The sequence below is a fragment of the Panthera onca genome, chromosome B3 (assembly GCF_046562875.1).
Source record: "Panthera onca isolate mPanOnc1 chromosome B3, mPanOnc1 haplotype 2, whole genome shotgun sequence".
NCBI classification, from domain to species: Eukaryota; Metazoa; Chordata; class Mammalia; order Carnivora; family Felidae; genus Panthera; species Panthera onca.
This window is the reverse complement of record NC_138344.1, coordinates 98,176,232-98,197,875: the sequence shown is the minus strand read 5'-3', so window position 1 is coordinate 98,197,875 and position 21,644 is coordinate 98,176,232. Positions and strand designations below refer to the sequence as shown.

At 38.6% G+C, this 21,644-nt stretch overlaps 1 protein-coding gene across 10 annotated transcripts in view; it reads left to right on the top strand.

The window, feature by feature from the left end:
* Window positions 1–21,644, top strand: part of TRIM9 (tripartite motif containing 9) — a 111,415-nt gene that overhangs the window by 16,970 nt on the left and 72,801 nt on the right. The gene's annotated exons all lie outside the window — the stretch shown is intronic.

Below are 21,644 nucleotides of genomic sequence, written 5' to 3'. Positions count from 1 at the left end.
CTCTGCCCAGCCCTTCTGGCTTGTGCATCCTCTGCCTCCAGCCTGACACTGGCTTTCCTGGCTGGCTTCCTTCCCAGTGAAGGACCCAGTGCTGACAGCTCCTCAAATCATACCTCACGGGTAGCAGCTTCAGAGCTGGCACTGATCCCAAAAATAGATTACTGTAATGTACTTGGCCCATCACCCGTAATGTTAAAATAAGATTATAACATATACATCTAGGTTGTATAAAAATGCACTCACATAATTCTTTTCGTTTGAAACATGCCATAAAATGATTTAACCAAATACCAACACAGAATCTGTTGACATATAGCCACCACTGAAATGTAATATGATAAGATATTTAGTGGAACCTGGAAGTTCTACTTACGTTGAAGGCAGAAAGTAAGAAGTAATTTACAAATTTCATCTGTAAAACAGGGAAGGAATGAGTTAGTTAGTAGAAGATTATTACTCAATTTGGAGGCTAGCCAGAGACTGGCCAATTACTCTCTTCCAAGTGGAGCCAAATACTTCAATTATATTGTAGTTTTACTCCCATAGGTCTTCTATTTACTTACATGAGAACAGTGTCATCAATTTACCGCTTATATTACTTAATTTGCATATGCTGATGGCTTTTAGGTTATGGTCAATTATTAAGTTTTCTAAAATTATATGTACAAAAGGTTATTATTGTGAGATAGAGCCCTCAAAAGTTAAGCCAGTGTTTTTAGAGAAATTCCTTAATTAGAATGTGTATCTGAAGAGATTGGTATAAAATTCCCATAAATATTATATTTGAAAATTAATTTCATTTAGTATTTATTTGTTCATATCTCATGATTTTCTTCCGGGATTAAGTTACATTTATCAGTGATTTACTAAGCCCACTACATTCCTTCCTGTCCTGCTGTTTGTTAATCTTCCCAGCCATGTTAAGGAATTTAAATGATCTGTATTCACAACTCCATCCTCACTGTAATTACTGCAAGAACCAATGTGGGCTGAGTAAGGCCATTCCTGTTGCTGATTCAAGATTAGGATACTGGTGGTATAGCATGAGACCACTGTCTATTTAGCCGACCCTGTGCTCCAGGTTTATTCAGCTGCTCAAGTGGGGAAATTCACACAGTAAGGGAGATTTCCAGTTTGAACACATAAACAAAGCACTTTTATGCCCCAGGAAGAGGACTGGATAATGGTTACACAGATAATGGCGTGTGACCATTTCAATTCCCAAGCACTCCAAGAAGAACTTGTTCTCATAATGTTAAAACCAAGGTCATGGAACAGCTGTTGCTAGAACAGGATTTGCTGTGTGCACCAATTGCTGTAAGATGTGATTTCATATCAGAGTGTTTTCCACCATGAACTGTTTCTTTGATTTAATAGCAAGGATCATTAGAACTGGGTTAGGAGGGCTTTGTGTATATTGAAGCTGAGACTGAGGGCCGGAACTTAAGTCTGACGCTCATGAACACCTTACCTCTGACCTTAAAACACCCTGTCAAGGCTCTCATGTCTCCTACAGGAAGCATGAAACTCCTTCCTCCCTGCTCCTAAAAGTAATCGATCATGCAAGCCTCTGTGAAGTTGCCACATCAGTGCCTTGCTGGCTGAGGGCAAATGATGACAAGCATTTTGACTCTATATATAAGGCTGGAGAATCTAAGATTCACAGCAAGAATCAGGTAACAGGAAATAGAATGAGCATGGCAGAAATGCAAAAATTGGTATCTGGTTAACCCCTTTTATTGCAAGTACTAAAAGGATTAGAACCAGAGGACTAGAGCCAGGCTCAAGAGGCTGAAAGCTGTAGTGTGGACTGCCTGCATGCTATTGTGCAGCTCACTGGTATGGGGCCCAAAAAGCTGGGGTCTGTTCCTGGGTCCACTATAATCCAGACAACACAGTGAAGGGTTGAGAACATGGGCCTTAAAGCAGACTGCCTATATTTAGCACCTGGCTTTTCCACTGCTTAGCTGTGTGAACTTAGGTAAGTTACTTGACCTCTCTGTGCCTCAGTTTTCTCATCTGTAAAATGGAGACAATTATCAGACCATATATAGAGTTGTGCAATCACTGTGTTGTACACCTGAAACTAATGTAACACTATGTGTTAATTATACTAGAATTTTAAAAATTTGCTTTTTAAAAATCACTCCAAAGAGTGTTGTGAGGATGAAAGGTATGGTTGACACAAAGCCCTTGGAACACAGCTTGGCCAGAATGTGTGCATGATTAATGTGTGCTATTGTTACCTATGAAGTGGGGCTTGATATTATAGACATAGATATAAATTATATTGTAATTTGTAATTATATATTATGTTTGTGTTATTTATATTACATATTGACTTATTATAAGGAATTGGCTCATGCAGTTGAAGGCTGAAAAGTCTCATGATCTGCAAGCTGGAGACAGAGGCAAGCTGGTGACATAGTTCAATCTGAGTCTGAAGGCCTGAGAACCAGGGGGGCTGGTGGCATAATTCCCAATTCGAGGACAGGAGAAGACCAATGTCCCAGGTCAACAATCAGTTAATGAGAACAAATTCTCCCTTCTTCCACTTTTTGTTCTTTTCAAGCCCTCAATAAACTGGATGATGCCTGTGCACACTGGGAAGGGCAAACTGCTTTCCTCAGTCTACCAATTCACATGCTAATCTCATCCAGAAACATACTCACAGACACACTCAGAAATAATGTGTAGCCAAATATCTGGGCATTCCATGATCCAGTCAAGTTGACACACAAAATTAACCATCACATTGGTTTTGTCAGAAGTTGACCAAGAGCAATAAGAAATTCAGATAGATCAGATTCCTCCCCCCAAAGTTTTGAGAGTTAAGGCAGCTCAGCCGTCTGTATTTGTCCTTTGTTCTTGCCCAGGGCCTGCTCCAAGGCTTCCTGTCTCTCACTCACCTCTTGGTATTTGCAGAGAATTTGGGCAGCAACTTCAAGGAGGGCAGAAAAAATAGAAGAAAGATTGGCAGGCAACAAGTTGCTTCTGAAATGCAGCCCCAAGTAGGCATGTGTTCCTAAACATTTTATGTAAACCAAACCATATTTTAAATGTACTAAGACATTTCAGTATAAAGAAACCTTTGGTATATACTTTTCAAATGTAAATATCTGTTGTAAAGCCACATTGCCTAGATTCCAGGACACCAACAAGTTAATAACAGCCTTTTAAATTGTTTTCTAGAAAAGAGCCAAAAAGAACAAGAATTTTAAAAAGAATTGTAAGATATATCCCAATTTCAGCAACATTAACATGGTGTAACAGTGGTGGTGGGGGTCCATCAAGGAATTGAGAATACTGGCAGCCACATATAATAGAAAAAACAGAGCTAGGGACCTCTGTTTTGATCCTGTATCTACCTCTTGGGCAACCCACTTGACTCCCCTGGACCTCCAGCTTCTCATGTAGAGGGTAAGGGTGTAGAATTAGATGAGAGCAAAGATCCCTGTCAGTGGTGAATTTAATGGGATCTAGATTTATTGATGTTTCTCTGGCCCAGTTCCTGAGAAGAGTTTCTTGGATAAAACTGTCTGCTACCTGCTGCTTGTGCCTTTGTAAAGAGACACTTTAATTTTCCTCTTGTTTCAAGTTTCTCGGCTGGGGCTTCACCATTTGGAAATCAAAGGCAGATGGACCAGATAGCGTTCTCCTTCCATCCCCCTCATTTTGCCCAGGACTTGGCAGTGCCCCGGGTCTCCAGAGCCACGTGGAGGGCACTGACAGGTGTAATAGGCAGAGGCAGCTAAGTGGGGAGAGAGGCACCTGCTGCCCAGTTTTGGCCTCTGCTTCTCCATCCTTGGTGGAACAACCCACTGGTGGACCTGTAATGACCCTTGTCTACAGATGATACTCATTGTCATTTCCTTGCAGAGAAAGAAAAGTGTGGGGTGGAGGGGGGTGGTCAAGAAGGAATAAACAAGCTGTTTTGACTATTCCTGAAATGAGAGGTAAGATTCTACTGAGAAAGGTAAAAGATGGAAACAAAATGGGTAAATAATGCTTATGCCTTCTCACACCCCCATCACGGGGATTTTGAAGATTAAGTGTTGATGTGAACCTGACTTCGAGTTCCTTTTTTTTTTTTTAATTTTTTTAACACTTATTTATTATTGAGAGACAGAGAGAGACAGAGCATGAGCATGGGAAGGGTAGAGGGAGAGGGAGAAGCAGAATCCGAAGAAGGCTCCAGGCTCTGAGCTGTCAGCACAGAGCCCAACGCAGGGCTCAAACTCACAAACTGTGAGATCATGACCTGAGCCCAAGGCAGACCCTTAAGCAACTGAGCCATCCAGACACCCCTCGAGTTCCTTATTTTAAGGAAAGAGTCAGTTGGGTGCTAAACTTCTAAAGGGAATAAGGTATGTTCCTAATTCTTTCTATTTCAAGTGATTATTATTTATGCAGAAGAAATAGATATATGGGTTTTTGTTTTCATTATCATTGCTGTGATTCAGTGGTGTGCTGTCAAATATGCAAATCCTTGATTTCCAGCATTTGCCAAGGGTGACTTCCAGCTACCCTGACATGAAGGTACTGACCTTGAAGTTGAGAAGAGAGTCAGAACAAGCCAGCTCCAGCACACCACCACTTATTGTTAGTGTCTTTTCCTCTATGTCAGACCAGAGGAAGTGCCAAATTGAAAGTTTTCTAAAATTATTTAAGCCTGCAGCTGGAAAAAGAAAAAAAAAAGATATGGTACAGAAATTTTTAGTGTAGAAATCATGAATGTACAGCTCAGTGAATTTTCACAAACTGATTACACCTGTGTAATTAGCAAAACTCAAGAAACAATATTATCAGCCCTTGGAAGCCCTCCCCATGCTCCCTTTCAGCCAACAGTCCACCCATCCCTGCCAAGGGTAACCAGTAAGTACCCTGCTTTCTAACTGCATGTTAGTTTTGCCTGGTTTTGTATTTTACATGAAAGTATTCAGCATGCCCTGCAACATGGCTTCTTTGGCTCATCTTTTTTTTTTTTTTTTAATATTTATTTATTCTTGAGAGAGACAGAGACAGAATGTGAAGAGTGGGGGGGTAGTGCAGAGAGAGAGAGGGAGACACAGAATCTGAACCAGGCTCCAGGCTCCGAGCTGTCAGCACAGAGCCTGATGCAGAGCTCGAACTCACAAGCTGTGAGATCATGACCTGAGCTGAAGTCAGTCACTCAACCAACTGAGCCACCCATACGCCCCTTCTTTGGCTCATCTTTGTGTTTGTTGGATTCATTCACATTACTGCATGTAGTCTTAGATCATTCTCATTGTTTTATAGTATTTTATTTTAGGAATGTTCTATAATTTATCCGTTCTACCACTGGTGGTCATTTGGGCAGTTTCAGGTTTTGGCTATTACGAGTAGTGCAGCTGTATACGTTATAGTACATGTCTTTTGGTGCACAAATGTAAGTGATTCTGTCGGTTTTATCTCTAGGAGAGAAATTGCCGGGTCATAGAGTACGCTTATAAGCTCAGCGTTGGTACATTCTGCCAAACAGTGTTACCAAATGGTGATGCCATAGTACATTCCCCCAGTAGTAAACCTCATTGTCACCAACATTTGCTATTGTTTCCATTTTTACTATCCTGGTTGGTATATAACAGTACCACAGTGCTGTGGCAACCACAGAGTACCACGTATTGAGGACATTTTCGTATGTCTTCTGGTCCTTTGAATATCCTCTTTCATGTGGAGTCTAAGAAATTTGCCCACTTTTCCATTGAGTTGTCTACCTTATTTTTGCTCTTTCTTTTTTTACCTATAAATACTAAAAAACAAAAACAAAACAAACCCTAGTTATGAAACAAGCCACTTGCGGGCCAAAGGCACTAACCAGAAAAGATTTGCCTACTCTGTTTCCTTGTGTAATTTTTTTCTCAACTCAGAGTTTCTCCTACACTGTACATTGCTCTCTATAGGTCTTTACCAGATTTTGGGTTTATTTCATAGCTTCACTTCAAAATAGTGTAAGGTAATTTTAGAGAGAAGGGTTTTTTTAAGAAAAAACAGTGCAAATGCAAATACATTTTCAAAAGTGAGCCATTCTTTCTTACATGAAAGTGAGAGCTATTCAAATAGTCTGTAAGAAAAAAAATAAATTCTAACCTCAATTACTTCAAAAAAGTAATTCTGATTTCATATTAAATGTGAATTTTTTAAAGTTTCCAGAGGTAACGCTTCATTTTCCTTTCTATTATCTCAATAGAAAAACCTTGTTTCTTATCTGTAAGTCCTTTTTTAAAAAACCATGTTCACTAAAAATTGAATTCCTCCTATGTATTGTGTGAGCTTTCTTAGTTTTTTAAATCCTTATTTAGATACAGGAGTGCAATCTATTCATCCAAAACTAATTCTATGGCAAGAATATAGAACATTTTAAAGAATAATTCACAATTTCAGAGATTAAGGAACTTTTCCTGGGTGATTGAATGTGGGTCAAACACACCAAACAGTTTTTTCATAGAAGCCTAAATGCTTTACCTCCTTCATTATTTTTTATCATGTAACAACATAGGATAAAGTATTAATACTACTGTTTCAGGAGAGTTAAGTCTCCCCATGAAGAAGAGGAAAGAAATTTCTTAAAATGTTCCAGAAAGAATTGGGGATATTTGCAGAATCACCTGAAGGCCCAGCATTTGCCCCCAAAGGCTAGGCCTGCCTGTCCTGCCACATGTGCCTTTTCACTGCACATGGCTTGGGCAGCCCAGAGCAAAACTGGGAAGAGGAGAAATTTCCCTTCCATGCTGTCTGCTTCTCTTGTCCCTATGCTGTCCCTTCATGGTGCTTCCTCACATTGCTGAGACCAGGACTGGCAAATATAAAGCACCTTGCCATTCCTCTATTCTGGGCCCATGGCAACCACCATTGTCAACCATAGCACTTTTCCCAGTGAGTCCAGGTGTAACCCAAATGCAGCCCCAGATTCTTAACACAGTTCACTGGGAGACCAATACCAATCTATCAGAGTTGTCATCTGAGATGGTACCTACTTGCCATCACTTTCTTAGACAGTATGACTCCTATTCCATCTTCTGCAGCAGCCCCAAAATGTAAGTGTGTTACAGTTCCCAAGATTATTTACATTACCTTATATGATGGTTCTTGTTGTCTGAATCTCTGACTCATCATTTTCTATCCTGGTTCAAGACATCTTCGATCTCAGCCAAAAACAAAAACAACAAACGCCGAAGGTTGTGAGTCAAATGCCTACAGGGACCAGATGACACAAGCAAGTTTTTCCTATTTAGTCCAGGACAGCAATAGTTTTCACCTTCAGAAAGAAACACATTGTCCCAGTTTTCAAGTAACATGTGGCCCTTAGTCTAACTTTGGCTTATGTACTTTTGAAAAAGGCATACCATTTATTCTCATTATCCAAGGTAGCTATATTGTATGAAGTCACCAAGAGCACTGAATTAGCAAATATTGAACCATTGCTCCTAGGGGAAATTTATGGTTAGGTTCCTGTGAGTTCTCGTCACATTTTTGACAATTGATCAATATATAACCCCGTTTTATGTGTTTTTCTATGTATAGATTCCTTATTTGATACATATTGTTAATTCATTATCATTAAAATCATGGCCAACAGCACTATAACTCATGCCTGAACAAAGCTTATCTAACACATGCATTTTTTCCATAAGGTACATCACAGCTTTCTTGCACTTCTTGCACATCAGGCAGCATTTAAACACTATCCTTGGTGGTCATTTTAAATAGAAAAATCACCAATGAAGCACAGAAATGTAAAAAAAAACATGGCACTAAATACACCTGAGAAGGATAGTTGTTTACAGTATGAGAGTTGACACAAGAATGAAGCGCACGTACCTCAGCTAGGACGTGCGCGTTGGACAACTCAGATTTTCTACTGCTTTGTCCATGAATGACCATGAGAGCACTGTGAGTGTTGATTTTCAGGCCACAAATAAATTTTAGGAAGTAGGCAAATTTACCGATGTAGAATCTGCAAATAATAAGGATTGATTGTACTGTTGTACCATAAGAAAAATAATAGTGCAAAGCAAAGATAAATGGCAGCTCAGTTTGGTCTCAGTGATAGGAGAGAAAATTGGAGTTGTGAGACTGGCAAACCGAAGAAGGTGCAGTTAGTCGGTTACAGTCGGGCCTCACCCAGGAGAAATTTGGAGCCAGAGTTGGCACATCTTCCAAGAGAAGACTGCCATCTGGATCATTTTAATATGAACTCTCTTGGTTTTAAATGTTGGTTTAAATTAAAAACAACAGCATCACAGAACACACTAAACACATCTTGTTACCTTGTCTGACTTGCCCTGAGGGCCTCGGGTTTACAATTTGTCCCTATAGTCTAGAGCAGAATTTCTCAATCTCAGCACTGTGTCAATAGTGAGTCATTTGGGGCTGGGTAATATCTTGTTGGGTGGTGGATGTCTTATGCATTGTAAGATGTTGACAGCATCCCTGGCCTCCACTGGCTAGGTGCCAGTAGAATATCTATTTTTCCATCCTACCACCTGTGACAGCCAGAAATTCCTCCAGATATTGCCAAAGGGGCCCCTGGGGAGCAAAATCACCCCCAATTGAGAACCACTGGTCTAGACTGAGACAGATGAACCATATAAAGGCACCTATGACTCAACCTTTCTCTGTTCCTCAGACTGCCACTCTCCTGATTATCCAGGCATGAATCCTCCAAATACTTGGATATTTCCCTTTCTCAGATGTATTCCATTTCTAAACCTATCAGTTCTTATATTCAGCTCTCCCTTTTTTCTCACTAAAAACATTACCTCAGTCCCCTATATCCTCCTGTCTAGACTATTGAAATTGTCTCCTAACTGGGCACCCCACACTAGTTTATCCTTTCTATTTCCATCAGGCCATCACTCTGAATTGATATTCCAAGACACTAATTTTTTTTTACCATGTTGTTAACCTCATACCATCCCAGTCCTCACTCAAAAATGTTAAACAATGCTTCATTTGACAGAAATCGTTGCTAAACACCCAACAACTCTTGTAAAATCTTATCAGAAGAAGCATGGAGGCATGGCAGGAGAATAAACAGGTGTTCTAGAATGCCAGGAACCCTGGATTAAGCTTTGGCTCTGCATCACAGTCTAGCTTCTTCTAATTCCTCCTCTTCTAATTCTACCCAATGTCCCATCCTTCCTATTCTTCTCAACTTATAACCCACCCACGGTGGCAAAACAATGACTGGCTAAGTGCTTGAGTTTTGAGATACAGGTTACAATTCTCAAGAAGTTCCTTAACCTTTCTGAACCTCATTTTTGTCATTTTTTAAATGGGGGTTAAAAATAATACATACAAGATTGTTGTGACAACTAATATTTTCCATGTAAAATACTAGGCCTATTATAGGCACATAGGAAGCTCCTAATAAATGTCACATGATATTTATTCTTACTGTACCTTCCTCTTGTGAGATCTTATTGATCTTACCACTTAATGCTGCCTATTTGACATCTCACATCTATTGACTTTATTCTTTGTACACGTGTGTTTGCTTGTATGTGTACACACACATACACATAAGGTTTCTTTATTTTTTTAACTAGAGTATGTGCTTATTGGGAGCCAATGTCCTGTGTTTACTTCGTCTTACTCCTCATGGTCCTAGCATAGGAAAAGATAGCTGGCACTCAGTAAATACTAGCCCAGCTCTCAAGGTGTGGTCTTTAGACAATCTGCTGTGAACTTGTTAAAAATGCAAATTCTTAAGTGTCACTCCAGACTTATGCATCAGAAATTCTGGGGATGGGGTCCAGAAATCTGTGTTTTAACAAGCCCTCTAGGTGATTTTGGTGTATAATAAATTTTGATTACCACTCAAACTTTAATTCATTTATTCAGCAAGTATTGAACACCTACCATTGTCAGTAACTTTTAGGGATTTGGGATACAGCAATAAACAAGGGTATCTCTGCTGTCATGAGACGTATATTTTGTTGGAAGAAACAGAAATAACACAAACTCAAATAAATAATATATTTGATACTTGATAAAGACAGGTGTTAAGACTCAAATAAAATAGTAAAATGAATTGGGGAGTGATTAGAAGGAGGTGGTGAATAAGGAATTACCTGTGCCTGTTTTTGGTTGCTCTCCAGTGTCTTCAAATACTTCTTTTAAATGCATATTTTTCCTATGGTTTATAACTGATACTTTTACAAGGGTAATTTCAATAAAAGCTATTCCAAGGGCACCTGGGTGGCTCAGTCAAGTTAAGCCTCTGACTTCAGCTCAGGTCATGATCTCATGGTTTGTGGGTTTGAGCCCTGTGTTGGGCTCTGTGCTGACAGCTCCGAGCCTGGAGCCTGCTTTGAATTCTTTATCTCTCTTTCTCTCTCTCTCTCTTTGCCCCTCCCCCCTCAAAACATGAAACAGGTTTATTAATTGGGCTTAATAACAGACTGGACATAGTAGAAGAAAGAATCAGTGACTTTGAAGAAGTAATCATCTGAACTAAAACACCAAGAGGAACAATAAGGGAAAGGAAGCAAACAAACAAAAAATCAAAATAGAGGGTCTGAAATTTGTGGGGTAATATTACATGGTCTAACATACATGTTACTAGAGTCCCAGAAGAGTAGAGAAAGGGAATGGGACAGAAGAAATATTTGGAGAGATGATGCCTGTGAATTTTCCATATTTGAAGAATTGTTTTAAGCCATGGATCCAAAAAGGCTAACAGAAGCCTAAGTAGGATAAATTATGCCAGTATACAAAAATAAATAGATAGATAGATAGATAGATAGATAGATAGACAGATAATAAAAACAATACAAACCTCAAGTCTTATATCAATCTATATATAAACAATAGCTTGAATTGGATCATAGGCCTAACAGTATATATGAGGATCATAAAGCTGCTAGAAGACATAGGAGAGTGTATATTCAGTTTGGAAAGAGGAAAAATTTCTTAGAGAGGATACAAAAAGTGTTAACCATAAAGGGAAAAATATATAAATTAATTTTATCAAAATTTCAAAATATTTAGCAAAAATGAACTACTGGGGCTTCATCAAGAGAAAAAGCTTCTGTTCAGCTCAGGTTATGATCTTCGGTTCACAAGTTCGAGCACTGCATCCAGCTCTGTGCTGACAGCTCAGTGCCTGGAGCCTGCTTTGGATTGTGTCTCCATCTCTCTCTGCCCCTCCCCTGCTTGCACTCAGTCTCTCTCTCTCTCAAAAATAAAAACATTAAAAAAAATTTTTAAAGAAAAGATGAAAAGCTTCTGCATAGTGAAGGAAACAATCAGCAAAACTATAAGGCAACCAACAGAATGGGAGGAGATATTTGCAAATGACTTATTGGATAAAGGATTAGTATCCAAAAACCTACAAAAAACTTATCAAACTCAACACCCCAAAAACAAACAATCCAGTGAGGAAATGGACAGAATACATGAATAGGCAATTTTCCAAAGAAGACATCCAGGTGGCTAATAAGACACATGAAAAGATGCTTGACATCACTTATCATTGGGGAAATACAAATCAAAACCACTATGAGATACCACCTCACACCTGTCAGAATGGCTAAAATTAACAACTCAAGAAACAACAGATGTTGGCAAGGATGAAGAAAAAGGGGAACACTTTTGCACTGTTGTTGGGAATGCAAACTGGTGCAGCCACTCTGGAAAACAGTATGGAGATTCCCCCCAAAAATTAAAAGTAGAACTACCCTGTAACCCAACAATTGCACTACTAGGTATTTATCCAAAAAATACAAAAATTCTGATTCGAAGGGGCACATTTTCCCCCAATGCTTATAGCAGCACTATCAACAATAGGTAAACTATGGAAAAGCCCAAATGCCCATCCACTGATGAATGGATAAAGAAGATGTGGTATGTATATACAATGGAATATTACTCAGTGATCAAAAAGAATGAAATATTGCCATTTGCAACAATGTGGCTGGAACTAGAGCATATTATGCTAAGTTAATTGAAGTAAGTCAGTCAAAGACAAATATTATATGATTTTACTCATATGTGGAATTTAGGAAACAAAACAGATGACATAGGGGAAGGGAAGGAAAAATAAGATAAAAACAGAGAGGGAGGCAAACTATAAGAGACTTAAATACAGAGAACAAACTGAGGGTTGCTGGAGGGGTGTTTGGTGGGGTGATAAGCTAAATGGGTGATGGACACTAAAGAGGGCATTTGTATTGGGATGAGCACTGGGTGTTATATGTAAGTGATGAATCACTGGGTTCTGTTTCTGAAACCAATACTACATGTATGTTAATTAACTTGAATTTAAATAAATGTAAAAGAATTTATTTTTTACAAATCAAAAAGCACCAAGACACAGACGAGGAAAAAATAAAACATGTGTCAAAGAACTTGAATCTGGCATATATATTCCTGTAATAAAAAAAAAATAACAATCCAATTTCAAAATGACAAGACTCAAGGGAGATACAGACTTCCATTTATGGAAGGAATAAGTCATGGCAATAAAAGGCACGGCCAAAGGAATCCAGCCAATGACATTGTAGTAACGATGTAGTGGGACAGATGGTAGTACACTTGTGGTGAACATAGCATAGTGTACAAGCTTGTCAAATCGCTAAGTTGTACACCTGAAACTAGTGTAACATTTCATGTCAACTATACTCAAATAAAAAATAAAATAAAATAAAAATGACAAGACTTGAACAGACATTTTACCAAAAATTAGGAATGGCAATTAAGCGCATGAAAAGATGTTCAACATCATTAATCATCAAGTAAAAGTGAATTAAAACCACAATAAGATACCATTTTATATTATACATTGTTTTATATTTATATAATTGTTTCTCTAATTAAACATACTGAAAATACCAAATATTAGCAACTATATGAAGCAACTAGAACTTTCATCAATTTCTGGTGGAGGAATAATATGATTTTTGGAAAACTGGCAATTTCTTAAAAAGTTAAATATCTATGCTATGAATCAACAATATTACTCTTAGGAGAAATATATGCCCACAAAAGAGTTGTACAGGGTTGTTCATGGTAGTCATACTCATAATAGCCTACACTGTAAACAACCCAAATGTCTATAAATATGAGCATGGATAGACACATTGTGGAATATCCACATAATGGAATACTACTCAGCAATACAAAAGAATGAATGTGTGATACATATGAATGAATCTCAAAAACTTTATGTTGAGTAAAAGCAGTTGACACACACACAAAAACCTCGTACTGTATGGTTCTATAAAAATAGGAAATGTATGGGGGTGTCTGGGTGGCTCAGTCAGTTGAGTGACCAACTTTGGCTCATGTCATGATCTCATGGTTTGTGAGTTCGAGCCCCGCGTCGGGCTTCGTGCTGACAGCTTGGAGCCTGGAGCCTGCTTCGGATTCTGTGTCTCCCTCTCGCTCTCTGCCCCTTCCCCACTCATGCTCTGTCTCTCTCTGTCTCAGAAATAAACATTTTAAAAAATTTTAAAAAAAATAGGAAATGTATGATATAGGTAGAGAGTGCTATGATGTTGACCTCAGAGTACTGAGGGGGTAAAGAGGTTAACTAGATAGTAACAGGAAGATGAACTGATAAAGGACTCCAAAGGGTAGTCTAAGGGAGTGAGAATTGACCAAACAAAATAATAATATTTAGATTCTTAACAGATAAATAATATGATAGAAATGGTTATGAAATATTGTCTTCACAGCCAAGTGCAATTTGATTTATAGAAGGAAGAAACAGAAAGCTAGAAAACCCATCACAAATTCCGATGTGTTCAAGGTAGGAGGAGATGATTCATCTGTGTACTCTAGTTTGATAGAATTCTTTTTGAATGAAAGACCTGTAAAAATCCCCAAGTTGTGATAAAACATTTCTTTTACAAAAACTTATTCCATATTTGCCACTTAATGTGTTATTTGGAACGTGGTTTTAATGGCCTTGCTAGTAACCAATATTCTAAAAAAGCTACATTGAAGGTTTAGATGTTCAAAGCCATAGTAAAGGACTAGGGCTATATTTTTTTCCCCATTCTGTTCATTGTGTCCCCGATTCTATGCCTCCAATTTGAATATTGGTGAACAATTAAAAGCAAATGTTGGAAAATATATAATGTGTATTTTTAATGGATAGCCTGTTCTATTAATAATGAGAGCACCTGGGTAACTGCTATGCTGTGCTAGGCCACAATTGCTGTTTCTGTAGAAATTAATTCAAAAGTCATGTGGTAACCATGGTAACACGAGGCAAAGTTGTAGAAGTGGCGTTTAGGGGAAATGAAAAATCTCTGCCCTGTCTCTGCTCTCTGATCATCTCTATTCTTCACGGTTTTTCCTCCCTGGAGGAATGAGTTGATTTCCCAAGGTGGGGATTTGTGCTGATACTGGTCTGGTCCTCGGCCTGGCCGACTAAGCCTCCATTTCATCGGTTCTTCCTTTACTGACATAATCTGACCTGCTCTAGAGAACTTGGAGAACTCTGTGGTCAGCCCAAGGGTTCCTGAAGAAAAACGCAAGTGATCACATGAGAATTCTAGAATGAAACCCATGAAAGCTTCTAAATCAGCAATACATATATACACACACACACACACACACATATACACACACACATACATACATACACACACACACACACACACACACACACACACATATTATTCTTCAAACACCTTATAGCAAATCCCATCCAAAATCTTTAGGGCATCTGTCATTCTGAATTGGGCAGCTGAATTGAAGGGGCTTCAACAAGGTAGAACTTTATTTCTTTCAGGTAAGAGTCTGAGTTGAGTGTGTCTGCTGCTGGAGCAGTCACTGAGAATGCAGGTGCCTCTGGTCTTGTCCATCCTCCTTGTGGCTCAGGATGGCTCACCACCTGACATGCATTCTCACCACAGTGGGAAAAGGCAACGGGAGAGCATTTCCTGGAGGATGCCTTCCCCTCACATCCAGAGTCCAGAGGTCATTCTAGTGGCACACTCAGCTGCAAGAGAGGCTAGGAAATGCAGTCTTTATTCTGGTAGAGAGAATTCGCATGCAGCTGAATCAATAACCTAACTAATAAGTGTATGATCTCACTTTGTCTTCCCAACCAATGACAATGAAGGAGTAGGCAAGGCAGAAATAACTTTTTCCTTTCTGTAGATGCCAGGCTCGCAGCACCTGCATACCCAGGGGTACTCATTAAGTGGTTATTCTGGACTAGGCTCTTGTTGGGCTCTAAGTCCCAGTGTCTAATCGTGTTGTACTGTAATATAGGAACATCCTCAGTTGGCTGTGCTAGCCAAGGCCCCTGGATTTCCAGGAGACTTTTTTTTTTTTTTTTCATTTTCACTTGGTTTTCAGGCTCTTTACTGACAGGCTATCAGCTCTTACCTCTTCTGTAATCTTTTTATAGAAGTGTTACCTTCAATGAGTTATAGATGTAGAAGTAAATAAACAAGGTTGTTAGAATTTAACTTAAAATCATAGTAAATCAGCATGGAATCAGAGCCCAAATTCTCTCCTTTGAGTAAATTATCTTTAAGTGATCTTTAATGGATAAACTTGTGTATCAAGTTGGCTCTGCCGGGCATCATTTCCACTTACCTCTTCTTTCTTACTTGAATTCCAGAGAGGTTTAGTCTTACACAAATGTTTTAGTCTCAAAAAAATTTTTTTGACTTACATATTTTATAAGTGTGGCCTATTTTTTTAAATCAATAGAGTACATTACTAGAAGAAAGGTGAATAAATCAGATTAGAAGATCATGATTTGGATTTTATAACAAAAATAACACACGATTTTCATACTTCCTGAAAACTGCTGATGAGTATACTATGTAACTCTGCCTGTGGATGTAATGTTTTTAGTGTGTCCGACAGCTGATAAACAGATTGTAAAGATGAAAAAAACCTAAGAAAAAATTTCAAAAATAACAAAGCGGTATCTTACATTTAGTGTTTTATTTTAGCAGATATAATATTACTGTAAAAAGGAGCTCTTTTTAATAATGTTAATTGTGATGACTTTCAGAAAACAAATCCTTTCCTTTCATCTGAAAGGGGAAATAATATGACTTGCATTATAACCATCATCATTGAAGACAACTAAAGGAATATTTGATTTATAAATATTTGTAAATTTATTTGAGTTATTTTAGAAGACTTTTAATTCTGTAAAAAGAGGAGCACTCCTGATAGTCAGGCTAATAGCAGTATTAGAACAATTCATTAGCTAAGTAATTTGCTGTCATGGCCGCCCATTGAAAGTGTGAGCGAGTTTTACTAAAGGGTGATGGGGAGTTTTGAGTATGGCATCAGTGGTGATACAGATAGAATATATCTGAGGCCCTATGCTGGCTACCCAAATGCTCCAGAAAGTAAAAGGCTCCAGAATGGTTGTGTTAATGAATAGGAGACGAGTTCATTTATTTGTTCTCCTATCTGATAGGCAGAAGCTAAGGTAAGCCAGATGAATATTAGTAGGTACAAGATAATTGTCTTCAATCTCTGTTTCACCCTAATAAATACTTGCTTCTTAATACCTGAAGCTGGACATACTGACCTTCGATTTGAAAGAGGTAAGGGAAAAGCTTGGGCAAATTGTATTCCATATGACAAGACAGCAATGATAGAAGAAACACAGAAATGGAAAGAAAAAAACTGGTTGCTGGAATAATCAAGATGTTGGACCGTTTGCAGTGAAGATCCTGGAATTGTGAAACTGGAAGGAAGGATAATGGCATAAAAAAGCAAAATACTGTCATAGTCTTTTTTGATGGTTTGCTGAGCTGTTGATCCAAACAAATTGCCTGGGTCATCTGTTTTGTATTCAGAGGGCTTTGCTCTCTGACGGATAGCTTGTTGTGCACATGTGAAGTGACATTTCCATACTGCCTGAAAAATGTTGGACTCATTTGTTTAATGTCAAAGTTTTACATGTGGATATTATGAGATCTGGGATCTAGAATGTGGCATATTTGGTGCTGGGGATTATTTCATGATGAGTTTGTTTATTGTTTTGTTAGAGGTTCAGCTTTGGATTTAGGTAGTATGGTTGCAAACTATGCATTTGTACAGAATTAATGTATTATGTGCTGGACCAAAGGCGAGCAAAGAATTTGATATTCAAAAAAATTTTAAACCTAATAAATGCCAATTAATGTTTTTCAGTCCATTGCATCATAAAGATTCACTAAGTATACATTTTTTTATGTTTATTTATTTATTTTGAGAGAGAGAGAGAGAGAGAGAGAGAGCAGGGGAGGGGCAGAGAGAGAAGGAGACAGAATCCCAAACAGGCTCCATCCACACTGTCAGTGCAGAGCCCGATGTGGGACTCGAACTCATGAACTGTGAGATCATGAGCTGAGTTGAAATCAAGTCAGATGCTTAACTGACTGAGCCACCCAGGTGCCCCCATAAGTATAAAATTAATCTCTGGCCTGATTAGAGAGGTTTTAATACTTCTGGGATCTTCTGACTTTTTAGCTGGATCAAGCACTATGAATGCATAAGCATAATTTTTGTCCCATTGTAAAAGCTTTCTTTTCCATGTCTGCAATAAAAGTAAAAAAAAAACAAAAACAAAAACAAAAACAAAAACCAAGAAGTAAAAAAAAGAATCAGAGGCATGAAAGGAGTGTTGAGTAGTGAGGTTGGGCTTTGGCCATACAATTGATAATTCATACATCCTACTGTATAATTTATACATGCTAATGAAAGTTGTCCCCTAAGGCAGAGGAGTGCCATAATTAAGCTTTTCAGGATTGTCTAAAACTATTTATTTATGAATAATAGTTGAACAGTTCTCATGAATTTATATATCTAGTAAAAGTTAAATATTACAATTTCAAATTTGCACAAGTTATATTATCATCATGGATTGTAAGATGTATATGTATTAGTTTCCTATCCCTGCTATAACAAATTATACAAATTTAATGGCTTGAACCAGTGCAAATTAATTATCTCTTATAGTTCTCTAGGTAAGAAGTCGGATACAGGTCTCTCTGGGCTAAAATCAAGGTGACAGCAGAGCTATAGGAGAAAATCCGTTTCCTTGCCTTTTCTAGCTTCTAGAGGCCATTCACATTTCTTGACTCATAGCCCCTTCCTCCATCTCCAAGACCAGCAACTTTACTTCTTTCTGAATACTCTTCTATAATCACATCTCCCTCTAACTTTTCTGTCTTCCATTTTAAGGACCCTTGTGATTACATTGTGATTGTAATGGAGGATAATTTCCCCATCTGCTGATTAGCAACCTTAATTCCACCTGCAACCTTAATTTCCTTTTGCCATGTAACCCAACCTATTCATGCATTCTAGGGATCCAGATGTGGACATGTTTGGAACCATTAGTCTGCCTACCACATTTTATTTTTCACATATTATCATGTCTACAATCAGGATACATCTTACAATCAATGTGATAAGAAAAGATTAGTTTTTAGTTTAAAACATTGGCAATTCTTTTCTTTCTTGTTGGAACATAAAATAGTGGTGCCTCTTAAAATTGATGGCATTTAGACTTAATGAAATGATTTATTGTAGCTTCACCGTAATAAACCAAATGAGTATAAGATTCAATTCTTTCTCTTCTGTGTGTCATAAATCATACCCTCAGAATGATGTCAAGATGATTTCTATAGAAAGATTAATAAATTCTGTGATAGTCTCTGGATTTCAATTATATCAAATTTTAAAATAATGAATTTTTAAAATTCAGGTTGGTCATTCATCTGTCTTTAGAGATGGCAGCTGATTAAATTGACAATTTCCTTTATTAAAGGTTTTAGGGAAGCTGAACCTTGTAGGCCTTGCCCATAAATATTCCCTTTACATTTTGTAGTCTTTATCTTTGAATGACAATTTGTAACCCCTCCCATCCATAACAATACCTGTTCTGATCAATTTGGCACTTGAACTTGTGTGTCTGAGGCACTCCCAGAGAGTATGAAGTGTGCACTACAAACTGAGTGTTGAAAGAACTTTCCACATTTGAATTGAAGCATCTCCTATTGTCACTATGCATGTCCCCATCATCAGACACACACACATGTCCTTCCACAATTGTCCGTGAGCATGTGTATCACTTCCCTGTCATCAGACACACACACACACACACACACACACACACACACACACACACCCCTCCACAAAGACTCAACTCCTTAAAAGAAAATACTGAGAGAAGCAGAGGATTACCCTGAGGACCTTGGAAGCAAATGAGTATTTATAAACTTGACTCCTCTTGGGACTCTTAAGAATTTGGTAATATCTGGTAAATACTAAGAAAGTACCTAAAATCAAGCTTACCTTATTATCATTAATAAAACATTTCATAAATATGAAGTAGCTTTGGGCAAGGCATTTTTCAAGATTCTTTTTGATTCTGAGTTTTCTTGTTTTACTCTAAAGTTACTAAAGTTAGGGGCACCTGGATGGCTCTGTCGGTTAAGCGTCCGACTACAGCTCAGGTCATGATCTCACAGCTCAGGCCCCACGTAGGGCTCTGTGCTGACAGCTCAGAGCCTGGAATGTACTTTGGATTCTTTGTCTCCCTCTCTCTATGCCCCTCCCCTGCTCATGCTCGCTCTCTCTCTCTCTCTCTCTCTCTCTCAAAAATAAACTAAAAAAAAAAAAATTAGAGGTACTAAAGTGACATGTTCCCTCTGTCAGTGCCAGGAATGAGGTATGAGGCTTACACAGTGCACCAGTAAAGTGGCGTGAACTGCCGAATTCTAACCCTCAACACATAGAGTATTGGCAATAATGTCTGTATGTGGAGTCTAAAATGAGGGCTGAAGAAATCTGCTTATGTAATAGAGTCTGAGTGCATAGTGGCAGCAGCTAACTGAGTGTCATAATCTTGGCCGCCTCTGTGCCTACATCAAAACTCCTACTTTGAAATCAAGGACTCTGTCATTGAAGACTGATGACACGTTGATTCAATGGTGCTGCTTCAGGCAAAATCAGAATCACTCTCTTTCCCATTCAGAATCAAGCCCTTAGGGAATAAACACAAGTTAAGTGTTGCTAATAGCAACAGTAGCCAAAATGCTGAGGGATGGGGTGATGATCACATTTAATTCCCAGGAGAAAAGGAATTCAGCAGATACACAATAGGGGGTAAAAATGTTTTGAGAAGTCATTATTAACTAAAAAGTAATTTCTAATCTTGTTTACAGACCTTGGCTCTTTTGTTATTTTTAAAGGGTCTTTTCAAGTATTAGGGAGTTGGCAGTTTGCTTTACAGCATTTATAGGTCTTTTTTTCACCATATTAATGATTTTGGAAAAATATGCATTGAAAGAATTAATTTAATGCCAAGATAGATGAAGATACTAGAATTCAGTACCTGGATCATTATGACTGTCATATAAAAGACTTAAGGGGCGCCTGGGTGGCTCAGTCAGTTAAGTGTCCAACTCTTGATTTCATCCCAGGTCATGATCTCAGGGTCATGAGATAGAGCCCTGTATTGAGCTCTACCCTGAGCATGGAGCCTGCTTGGGATTCTCTCTCTCTCTCTTTCTCTCTCTCTCTCTCTCTCTCTCTCTCTCTTTCCCTCTGCCCCCCTCCCCTGCTTGTACTCTCTCTCTCTCAAAATAAAAAGCTAAAAGATTTTAAGTATGGATTATCTAACTGCCATCTTTGTCTTCAGGGAGCCCACATTTGTACCTCACAATTCATGTTCAGGATGATGTAGCTATTTGTATTATACTTCTCTGCCAAGTACACCCACACTGGCAAGTTATGTGAATGCATCTCTTCCTGGGTGCTTTGGGTAAAAATCTCTGATCTTCCAACCTCAATGAGCAACAGAGGCCTGCCAGGTCAGAGTTGCCTGCTTCCGCCCCACCCAAACCAAATTCCTGTTTGATCTTTCCTCCACAGTCAGTTTCGCTAAGAGAATCACACTCCTTGAGTGGCCTTGCACAAGTCACAGAGGGAGAAGATGAGAATAACAGAGAGGGGCTATAAGCAGTGAGTGGGAAGAAGGAGCTAGAGAGACATTGAAGGGAGACAAGGACGGAAAAGATGACACAAAGAAATAGGAGGAAAGAGAAAATATATAAAAAATTTTTAGGGGCAAAGAGGATTTCCTTTGTTATCTGGTTATGATTTTTTTTTTGTAACTGGTAAATCAGAGCATATCGATTCTTTACAAAAAATACTCCAGTGACTCGCCATAATTAGAATTAAATCCAGGATCCTTACCATGACCTACAAGGCCCTACATGATCTAGCTCTTAGGCACCACTTAGTAACTAAAAATAATTCATTATCTCTCACAGTTTCTTTGCACCAGGAATCAGGAGTGGCTGGTAATTCTGGCTGAGAGTCTGTCCTAAGATTGAAATCAGATGTTATCTGGTATCAAAGGCATTGTAAGATTTGAGTAGGGTTGGAGAATCAGTTTCCAAGGAGGCTCATTCATATGGCCAGCCAGTTGATGCTGGCTGTTTGCAGGAAGCTTCTGTCCTCTCTACATAGGTCTCTCCAGGTAGACCGGGCTTCCTTACAACCTGGCAGCTGGTTTCCAATGGTAAACATCCATAGAAAGAAAGAGGGCGGGAAAGGGGAAGAGAAGAGAGAAGAGAAGGAGAGAGGGAGAGAGATTGGAAGCTAGCAGAAGTTTTATCCTTTGTATGACCTAGCCT